General features: G+C 46.1%; 1 protein-coding gene across 3 annotated transcripts in view; it reads right to left on the reverse strand.

Moving 5' to 3' along the window:
• Positions 1-6055, reverse strand: part of DDC (dopa decarboxylase) — a 105647-nt gene extending 99592 nt beyond the window's left edge. For 2 of the 3 annotated variants that reach the window (XM_086398014.1, XM_086398017.1), the window contains exon 1: positions 4913-5034. The gene's annotated coding sequence lies outside the window, so the exon portion shown is untranslated. Of the gene's footprint in view, positions 1-4912; positions 5035-5907 lie in introns of those variants that run through there. The other variant, XM_086398015.1, reaches the window with a different exon arrangement.
• Between the last annotated feature and the right edge of the window lie 3370 nt (positions 6056-9425).

Consider the following 9425-nt stretch of genomic DNA (forward strand, 5'->3'; position numbering starts at 1 on the left):
TAATTTCATGGTTGCAATCACCATCTACAGTGATTTTGGAGCCCCAAAAAATAAAGTCTGACACTGTTTCCACTGTTTCCCCATCTATTTCCCATGAAGTGATGGGACCGGATGCCATGATCTTCGTTTTCTGAATGTTGACCTTTAAGCCAACTTTTTCACTCTCCTCTTTCACTTTCATCAAGAGGCTCTTTAGTTCCTCTTCACTTTCTGCCATAAGGGGGGTGTCATCTACATATCTGAGGTTATTGATATTTCTCCCGACAATCTTGATTCCAGCTTGTGCTTCTTCCAGTCCAGCATTTCTCTTGATGTACTCTGCATATAAGTTAAATAAGCAGGGTGACAATATACAGCCTTGATGTACTCCTTTTCCTATTTGGAACCAGTCTGTTGTTCCATGTCCAGTTCTAACTGTTGTTTTCTGACCTGCGTATACGTTTCTCAAGAGGCAGGTCAGGTGGTCTGGCATTCCCATCTCTTTCAGAATTTTCCACAGTTTGTTGTGATCCACACAGTCAAAGGCTTTGGCATAGTCAATAAAGCAGAAGTAGGTGTTTTTCTGGAACTCTCTTGCTTTTTTTATGATCCAGTGGATGTTGGCAATTTGATCTCTCATTCCTCTGCCTTTTCTAAAATCAGCTTGAACATCTGGAAGTTCACGGTTCACATATTGCTGAAGCCTGGCTTGGAGAATTTTGAGTATTGCTTTATTAGCGTGTGAGATGAGTGCAATTGTGTGGTAGTTTGAGCATTCTTTGGCATTGCCTTTCTTTGGGATTGGAATGAAAACTGACCTTTTACAGTCCTGTGGCTGAGTTTTCCAAATTTGCTGGCATATTGAGTGCAGCAGTTTCACAGCATCATCTTTTAGGACTTGAAATAGCTCAACTGGAATTCCATCACCTCCACTAGCTTTGTTCATAGCGATGCTTTCTAAGGCCCACTTGACTTCACATTCCAGGATGTCTGGCTCTAGGTCAGTGATCACACCATCGTGATTATCTGGTCTGTACAAAGATCTTTTTTGTACAGTTCTTCTGTGTATTCTTGCCATCTCTTCTTAATATCTTCTGCTTCTGTTAGGTCCATACCATTTCTGTCCTTTATCGAGCCCATCTTTGCATGAAATATTCCCTTGGTATCCTAATTTTCTTGAAGAGATCTCTAGTCTTTCCCATTCTGTTGTTTTCCTCTATTTCTTTGCACTGATTGCTGAGGAAGGCTTTCTTATCTCTCCTTGCTATTCTTTGGAACTTTGCATTCAGATGCTTATATCTTTCCTTTTCTCCTTTGCTTTTTGCTTCTCTTCTTTTCACAGCTATTTGTAAGGCCTCCTCAGACAGCCATTTTGCTTTTTTGCATTTCTTTTTCTTGGGGATGGTCTTGATCCCTGTCTCCTGTACAATGTCATGAACCTCTGTCCATAGTTCATCAGGCACTCTATCTATCAGATCTAGTCCCTTAAATCTATATCTCACTTCCACTGTATAATCATAAGGGATTTGATTTAGGTCATACCTGAATGGTTTAGTGGTTTTCCCTACTTTCTTCAATTTAAGTCTAAGTTTGGCAATAAGAATTTCATGATCTGAGCCACAGTCAGCTCCTGGTCTTGTTTTTGCTGACTATATAGAGCTTCCCCATCTTTGGCTGCAAAGAATATAATCAATCTGATTTCGGTGTTGACCATCTGGTGATGTCCATGTGTAGAGTCTTCTCTTGTGTGTTTGGAAGAGGATGTTTGCTATGACCAGTGCGTTCTCTTGGCAAAACTCTATTAGTCTTTGCCCTGCTTCATTCTGTATTCCAAGGCCAAATTTGCCTGTTACTCCAGGTGTTTCTTGACTTCCTACTTTTGCATTCCAGTCCCCTCTAATGAAAAGGACATCTTTTTTGGGTGTTAGTTCTAAAAGGTCTTGTAGGTCTTCATAGAACCATTCAACTTCAACTTCTTCAGCATTACTGGTTGGGGCATAGGCTTGGATTACCGTGATATTGAATGGTTTGCCTTGGAAATGAACAGAGATCATTCTGTCATTTTTGAGATTGAATCCAAGTACTGCATTTCACACTCTTTTGTTGACCATGATGGCTACTCCATTTCTTCTGAGGGATTCCTGCCTGCATTAGTAGATATAATGGTCATCTGAGTTAAATTCACCCATTCCAGTCCATTTCAGTTCGCTGATTCCTAGAATGTCAACATTCACTCTTGCCATCTCTTGTTTGACCACTTCCAATTTGCCTTGATTCATGGACCTGACATTCCAGGTTCCTATGCAGTATTGCTCTTTAGAGCATTGGACCTTGCTTCCACCACCAGTCCCATCCACAATTGGGTATTGTTTTTGCTTTGTCTCCATCCTTTCATTCTTTCTGGAGTTATTTCTCTACTGATCTCCAGTAGCATATTGGGCACCTACTGACCTGGGGAGTTCCTCTTTCAGTATCCTATCATTTTGCCTTTTCATACTGTTCATGGGGTTCTCAAGGCAAGAATACTGGAGTAGTTGGTCATTCCCTTCTCCAGTGGACCACATTCTGTCAGATCTCTCCATCATGACCCGTCCATCTTGGGTGGCCCCACACAGCATGGCTTAGTTTCATTGAGTTAGACAAGGCTGTGGTCCGTGTGATCAGCTTGGCTAGTTTTCTGTGATTATGGTTTCAGTGTGTCTGCCCTCTGATGCTCTCTCGCAACATCTACCGTCTTATACTTGGGTTTCTCTTACCTCGGATATGGGGTATCTCTTCAAGGTGCTCCAGCGAAGCACAGCCACTGCTCCTTACCTTGGACGAGGGGTATTTCCTTGTGGCCGCCCCTCCTTGGCTACTTATTTCCAAGCATTATTTAATTTCTGTTACATTTTAAATTTGATTCATGAGTTAAATTGTAGCTTCCCCCAAATTTTCAGACATGCACAGCAATTTTTACTTATTTTTTTCTTCAGTTGTAATTTAATTAACTGAATTGAACTGTGGTTGGAAAGCGACTGGTATTTTAGCAATTCTCTGACCGACACTGAAACTCTCCTTCAGCCTGCTATGAATACATCCTGAAGTTTTGTAAACATTTCATGTACTCTAGAGAAGAAAGTGTGTTTTCTAATATTGGGTGGAGGGTTATTCTAATCATTGGGTAGACAGTACATCAAATAAACCAAGACTCTTACTTGTTGACATATTTTAAATCTTTACTAATGTTCTTGTTAGCTTGTTCTATCATCCAGCTCACAGTCATTGCTGAAGATGTGTTGAAGTCTGTTATGGTGGTGAATTTGCTGATTTCTCTCCATAGTTGTGCCAAAATTTGCTTAATATATTTAAGGCTTTTCCATTAGGTCTACATGTGTTTAGAAATACATTACTTCTTGGTGGACTGAACCTTTTATCATTTTATAAAGTCATGCCGCTTAATAGATTACTTGTTAATGACCTTGCTGTAAAGTGAAACACCCCTGCTCTTCCTCAGTCATCAGAGGCCCAGGTGCATTGAAACTCAGGGCTCTACTTCTTTACGCATCATTTAGTAATTTTTAAAAGTCTGGAAGTTATGATTTAAATTTTAAGCAGCACCAACATTTTCCTGGTTTCAGAATGTCATCAATCCACTCTGAGTGGAGTTCTCTGGGGCATGTCTGTCCCAAGCCTTCATACAAGTGAGCCCAAAGGGCAGGGGTGAACTCCTTCAGACCTGTCATCTGGCCCCATCACAAGGGATCGCGAGGCTGACCGAGAGCCTCCTGAGGTCCTCAGAAGATGGCCATCAGGACCTCTCCTAAGAGATCCTCAAGGACTGGGAGCACCGGGCCCCCCGGCCAGGTACAGGGAGACTTCCCAAGAAGACTATGCCCATGTGCCCTCACCCGCTTTGGAACCCGAAGCCTCCCACTTCTTGTTCAGCCCTGCACTCTCCACCTCCCAGCTGTGCCCTGAATTTCCCCCTCCCACTTTTTCCATTCCCACCACAACCTCCTCCCATCCAATCCCTCCAGACCGTGCTCCTTGGTCTCCAAGCAGCTCCTATTAACTCTTCCTGGGGCACTCACTACAAGCCCCAGGCTTCATAGGTGCTTTAAAAAGGCACCACTCTCCCAGGGTAGCAGGACAGAAAACTTCAGATGGTACAGGAAGGTCCCAGTCCTTGGTCACGAGTTCTGAGGTCTTGGACCATGTCTCTCACCTCCTCTGTCTCGGTTTTCTCCCTTGTGAAATGAGGATATGACTGGGGACCAAGTTTGTGAGTCTCAGCACACAAAATACACCTAGAAGTTCTTGTTTGAATGCCAGCTGGATGGAGAAGCAAAGGTTTCTCCTCCAGAATTGCATCTTCCGATGGGATTATAGTGAGCCTGCTAGGTTGGCAGGGAAGATCCTTCAACTCTCTCAAATCCCACTGCACAGTTAGATTCTGAATTTACCTCTGAGGAGACTACACCACATGTCACGAAGGGACAGCCTTGCAGAGTCACAGTTGTTAGAAATGTAAAGGAAGAGCTAATATTTACTCAGCATCTCCGATATGCTGAGTATTTCCCATACATTATGAGAATCAGTGCTCCCCCAAATCTGACAAGGTAGGTACAGTTAAAACCCCCATCTTAGAGAGGAAGAGACAGGGCTCGGAGCCCCAGACCCCATGGGTGGCACGTGGCAGAGAGCAGAGGAGTCCACGTGTGTCCTGTGCTCGCTGTGAGCGGCCGTCTGGAGACGGCGCCCCGTGTCTGCGTCATCACGCGGTGGCGCATGCCCCTGTGAGCACCCGCATGTCAGCTCAGCACCCCCAGGCCAGCTCAGCACCCCCAGGCTCACAGCCGGCGCGCTGCCGCTTTACGCCAAAGCCCAGCACTGGGGCGACAGAGTAAAGCCATTCCCAACAGTTGTAATCAAGTTAGAAAGCAGGACTTACTTGCTGGGAATTCTGGCCCTGTTGGGTCTCCACTCCTGTCTGAGATTTGCCAGCTTTGGGGGTTGGGGAGAACACGTGGGAGCAGCCGGGTAGCTGGGCTGAAGCCCTGCACTCTTCTCACTGCTTCAGGTCCGTGAGCCCTTGCCTTTCCAGCGTCATACGCTGGTTAAACATTAATTTCTAATAGTGATAAAGGTCAAGGAAATCTTGAGAAATCTCTGGGGAACCTGGGAAACGATTCTTCACTCAGAATGTATACACATTTACTTCTGTTTCCTTTTAGTATTTTATACTTTTAGATATTTATCTTTAGAACTTTCCTCCATCTGAAATTTATTTTAGGGTAAGTCTTAGGATAAAGTTCTGATTTTTTTTTCCCTCGATAGAGTAAGCTAATCCTTCCAACATGATTTTTGAAAAATATTTGTGTTTCTTGAGCTAGTTGTTTTGGTCCTGTGAAATTGTTCTTTCATTTCTGTGCCAGGGCTACAGTGTGTAAACTTTGCCTCTTTCCTTTTTAAGATATTCTTGTTATTTTTAATTTTTTAAATTGAAGTATAGTTGATTTACAATGTTGGATTAATTTCAGGCATACATACAAATGCATCACTTTCTAGTGTATTTGGGTTCTTGAAAGGCAAGAAACCCCTTATCATTTTTCTTAAAAAATAATCCTTGCTGCTTTCATATATATTTCTTTCAAGAGGAACTTTAAAATCATTTGTTCAAAAATAAATCATATTTAAAATATTTGTTCATCAAATATTCTGCTGAGGTCTGGGTTGCAAGCACACTGATGGAGTTAAATTGTGAGGATCTGACCTTTGGGAAGGGCGTTTTCCCTTCTATAGCCCCGTCGTCTCACTCCAGGGACATTCTTGTCTTAGTTTGGGTTCGTCCAAAGCTGCCCTAAGACACAGACTGGAGTGCAAGTTGTTTATTTTGTTAGTTGTTATTTTGTTAGGCAGCACCGGGCACACTTCCAAGCCACTTACCCCTGTGGTGGCCAGGTGGGCAGGCCCCACACCGCAGGACTAAGGAGGTAGGACAGACTGCCCGCCTGTCAAGGCTGGTAATTCCCCTGCTCAGCCCTCACTCAGGCACAGCAGGCTCTGGTGCCGAGGGGCAGCCTTGGGCAGAGTCACCGGACGTCAGCTGTGTGCGCAAAAGTGATGAGTCATGGACAGCCTCTGCCAAGCCTCCTTAACTAAGTCCTGTGTCCATAGGTCAGAGTTGGAGGCTCGCTGATGCTGGAGTGGGGATTCTAGGTACTTTTACTGTACCGTGTGGACTGGAACTTTTCTACAGAACACATTTCCAACGGAATGCAGCTCGGAGGTGAAGAATCCCTTCTGGTGCTGTCGTGGGTGGATCTTCCAGGCAGATGCAGTAAAGCTGCCCCCAGTCCATGGTCTTAAGAAGACTTTTCCTCTCCCAGCGACAGTCGTGCCTTGGTCACACTGAGCAACTCTCTGCAGGGTCAAAGCCACGCCATCTGGTCTGGAGACACCTTTGCATGCGTGCTAAGCTGCTTCAGATGTGTCCAACTCTTTGTGACCCTGTGGACCATAGCCGACCACAATCCTCTGTCCATGGGATTCTTCAGGAAAGAATACTGGAGTGGGTTGCTGTGCCCTCCACCAGGGAATTTCCCGACCCAGAGATCAAACGGGTGTCTCTTATGTCTCTTGCATTGGCAGATGGGTTCTTTACCACTAGCATCACCTGGGAAGCCCTGGAGACACATGTAGGAACTTCAATATCCCTACTTGGTGGAGAGCAGCAAGGGAGCCCTGGAGACTCCAGTGAAGCAGGTGGTGGAAAGCCAAGGGGCCACACTGATGATGACTATGACCCCAACTCTGACCCCCACCCCAACCCTATAACCCTAAACACTTCAACCTAAATCCTAACTCTAACCCCAACCCTAAACAGACTTAACCTCTAACCCCTTACCCTTAACCCCTAAGCCCTAGTCCTAATCCTAGCCCGAACCCTGAGACTGAATCTGCAGAGGAGAAATATCCAAGAAGTCAAATTTTCTTGGAAAAGCCACTCTTCTTAGGAGTGGTTGACAATGTCAGTTCTGTATTTTCTGCTGAGTGGAAGTTTTTAAATTTAATGGAGTCCAGCTTGCTTTCTACTTCTGTGGACTGTGCCTTTGGTATTGTGGCCAAAATGCCATCGCTAACTCCTCTATTCATCTAGGTTGTCTCTCACGTCATAGTCTGGGAGTTTTGTGGTTTTGCGTCCTACATCCAGGTCTGTGATCCATGTGGAGTCAGTTTTTGTGACGGTGTGATGTCTGTGCCTAGATTTATCTTTTGCTCGTGGGTGGCAGTTGTTTTAGCTCCGTTTGTTGAAAAGACTGTCTCTGCTCTGCTGTGCTGCCTTCGGTCTTGTGTCAGAGATGAGCTGATTCTCTTTGTGCCAGTGTTTCCAGGCTCTCTGTTCTGTTCTGTTGATCCTCTTCTCTCTGCTTCCAGCAAGTCTGCATGGCCTTGGTCACTGCAGTTTCAGAGCAAGTCTGAGGTTGGGTGTGTCAGCCCTTCAACATGGTTCTTCTCCAATTCAGTGCTTTCTGATTCACTGGGATTGACCTATCGTTGAATCATGAAACCAGTTTGGAGACTTCATGACCAGCATTTTAAAAAAGGAAAGCACATAGAACAGAACAGAATGGGAAAGAGGGGGCTTTGCACCTAACAAGGGAAACGGTGCTTCCTGAAATTTCTGTTCAATTACATATGCATGTCTGTGTGTGTGCACGCTGGGCCACTAGATGACAGCGTTTCTTACCATAGGTTATGATCAAAGATGACAGCTGGCACTGAGGGTTATTCTCTCTAGAGAAATAAAGGAGGCTGGGGTTTGTAAAATCTGCAAGTGAGGATTCAAGAGTAACTACAAAAGCTGGAGGAGGCAGCCTTTAATGGCAAACAGCTATTCCAGTACTTATTGTTCATTTCATTCAAAAAGTGGTGCTCATATGTTCCTTAGCAATTTGTAGTTTTCTTCTGGGAATTTCAGGCTTCTATCTCCTGTATTATTTCAAGCTCTGAAGGGAGCAGGACTCAGCCTGGGAGGGGCCAGGCCTCAGCAGGACCTGAGGGCAGGGGGGGAGCCCCGGGAGGGGGCTGGTTGGCTCGGCTGAGCACAGACAGAGCTATACGCTGCTCAGCTACTCAAACTAATTATAGTTAGGCTAATACATTCCACTGGGCTTCAGCACATTCTTCTTTCTTTTGGCTGCACTGCCATGGCTTGCAAGATCTTACATGATCTGAGTTCCCTGACTAGGAATCGAACCCTGGGCCCCAGGAGCGAAAGCACCACGTCCTAACCACTGGACCACTAGGGAATTCCCTCTCGCATTGGCTTTTTCACCTCATTTGGGGTGCAGATGTAGTGTTAGTGGCCAGATTGCAAAGGAGGGGTGGGGTAAAGGCCAGAAGAGGCTCCTGCTGGGTGCTCAGGCAGGGGGTGCAGATGTAGTGTTAGTGGCCAGATTGCAAAGGAGGAGGTGGGGTAAAGGCCAGAAGAGGCTCCTGCTGGGTGCTCAGGCAGGCAGGAGAGAGGATGGTTCCGTGCCTCAGGAGGCCTTGATTTTGCCCAGTTACCTGGCCACAGACTCCCCGTGGATTCTGTACGACGTCATGCAGGCTGTTGCCAGCCTCTGCGAGTGACTCAGTGCGAAGAGAATGGTGGGAAGGTGCCAGAGGATCCCTGAGCGGCAATCGGGCCGGTGTGAGGGGGTGGGGAGGGGGCACCGTGGGGGGCTGCATGGCTTCCACCACATGGGGCCTGTCAGTGGGCGGAGAGAGTCTGGAGGTGCCTGAGTCCCCAGGGGCCCTCCAGTTATGCCGGCTGTGTGCTCACTGGGTGCTCTCCAAGACAGCTTCAGGGATTTTTGGATTTAATTCTAAGCCTTTCCCATCACATTCTACCAAGATCACTATCTTAGGAGCTGAAAACTCTGGTGGCTTGGAAGGGATGAAAACAAAGAGAGTACGTGGACCCTAAAATCCTGACGCTCATCGTAAGTTGGGGACGGTCCCACCCCCCTGTGCTGGCCAAATGTTTTTATCACCAAGTCAGAGATTTTAATTCTGTAGGTTTAAGAGAGGCCTGAGGATGCGGAACACACAAGCCTGGCTCTTGGGGCAGCTTCTAGAATTCTCCTTCCCCATGGGAGCTGCACTGAATCTTGCTGAGCTAGCACAGAGGCACGGCTCTGTCTCCTACCCAGCCTTCTGAGTCAGGACCCCTGGGAGTAAGACCAGGAATACACTTGCCCTGCCTCATCTTGAAGGTGTCCATTCTGGAGAGGAAGTGTCAGAAACACAGGTTTGGTACAGCTGTGCAGCCCACCCTTAAAGCAAGGTTCAGCTGTCGACTCAGCAATGCAGCAGAAAACCATCGATGTTCTGAATGACCTTAGACTCTACCTCAGTCCTCCCAGAAAGTTCCGTGAAATCATATTTTATGTACAATAGAAGTAGTGCAACGACAA

Source organism: Bos grunniens, chromosome 4, assembly GCF_055505025.1.
Source record: "Bos grunniens cultivar Pamir isolate PY7600 chromosome 4, Bosgru_T2T1.0, whole genome shotgun sequence".
NCBI classification, from domain to species: domain Eukaryota; kingdom Metazoa; phylum Chordata; class Mammalia; order Artiodactyla; family Bovidae; genus Bos; species Bos grunniens.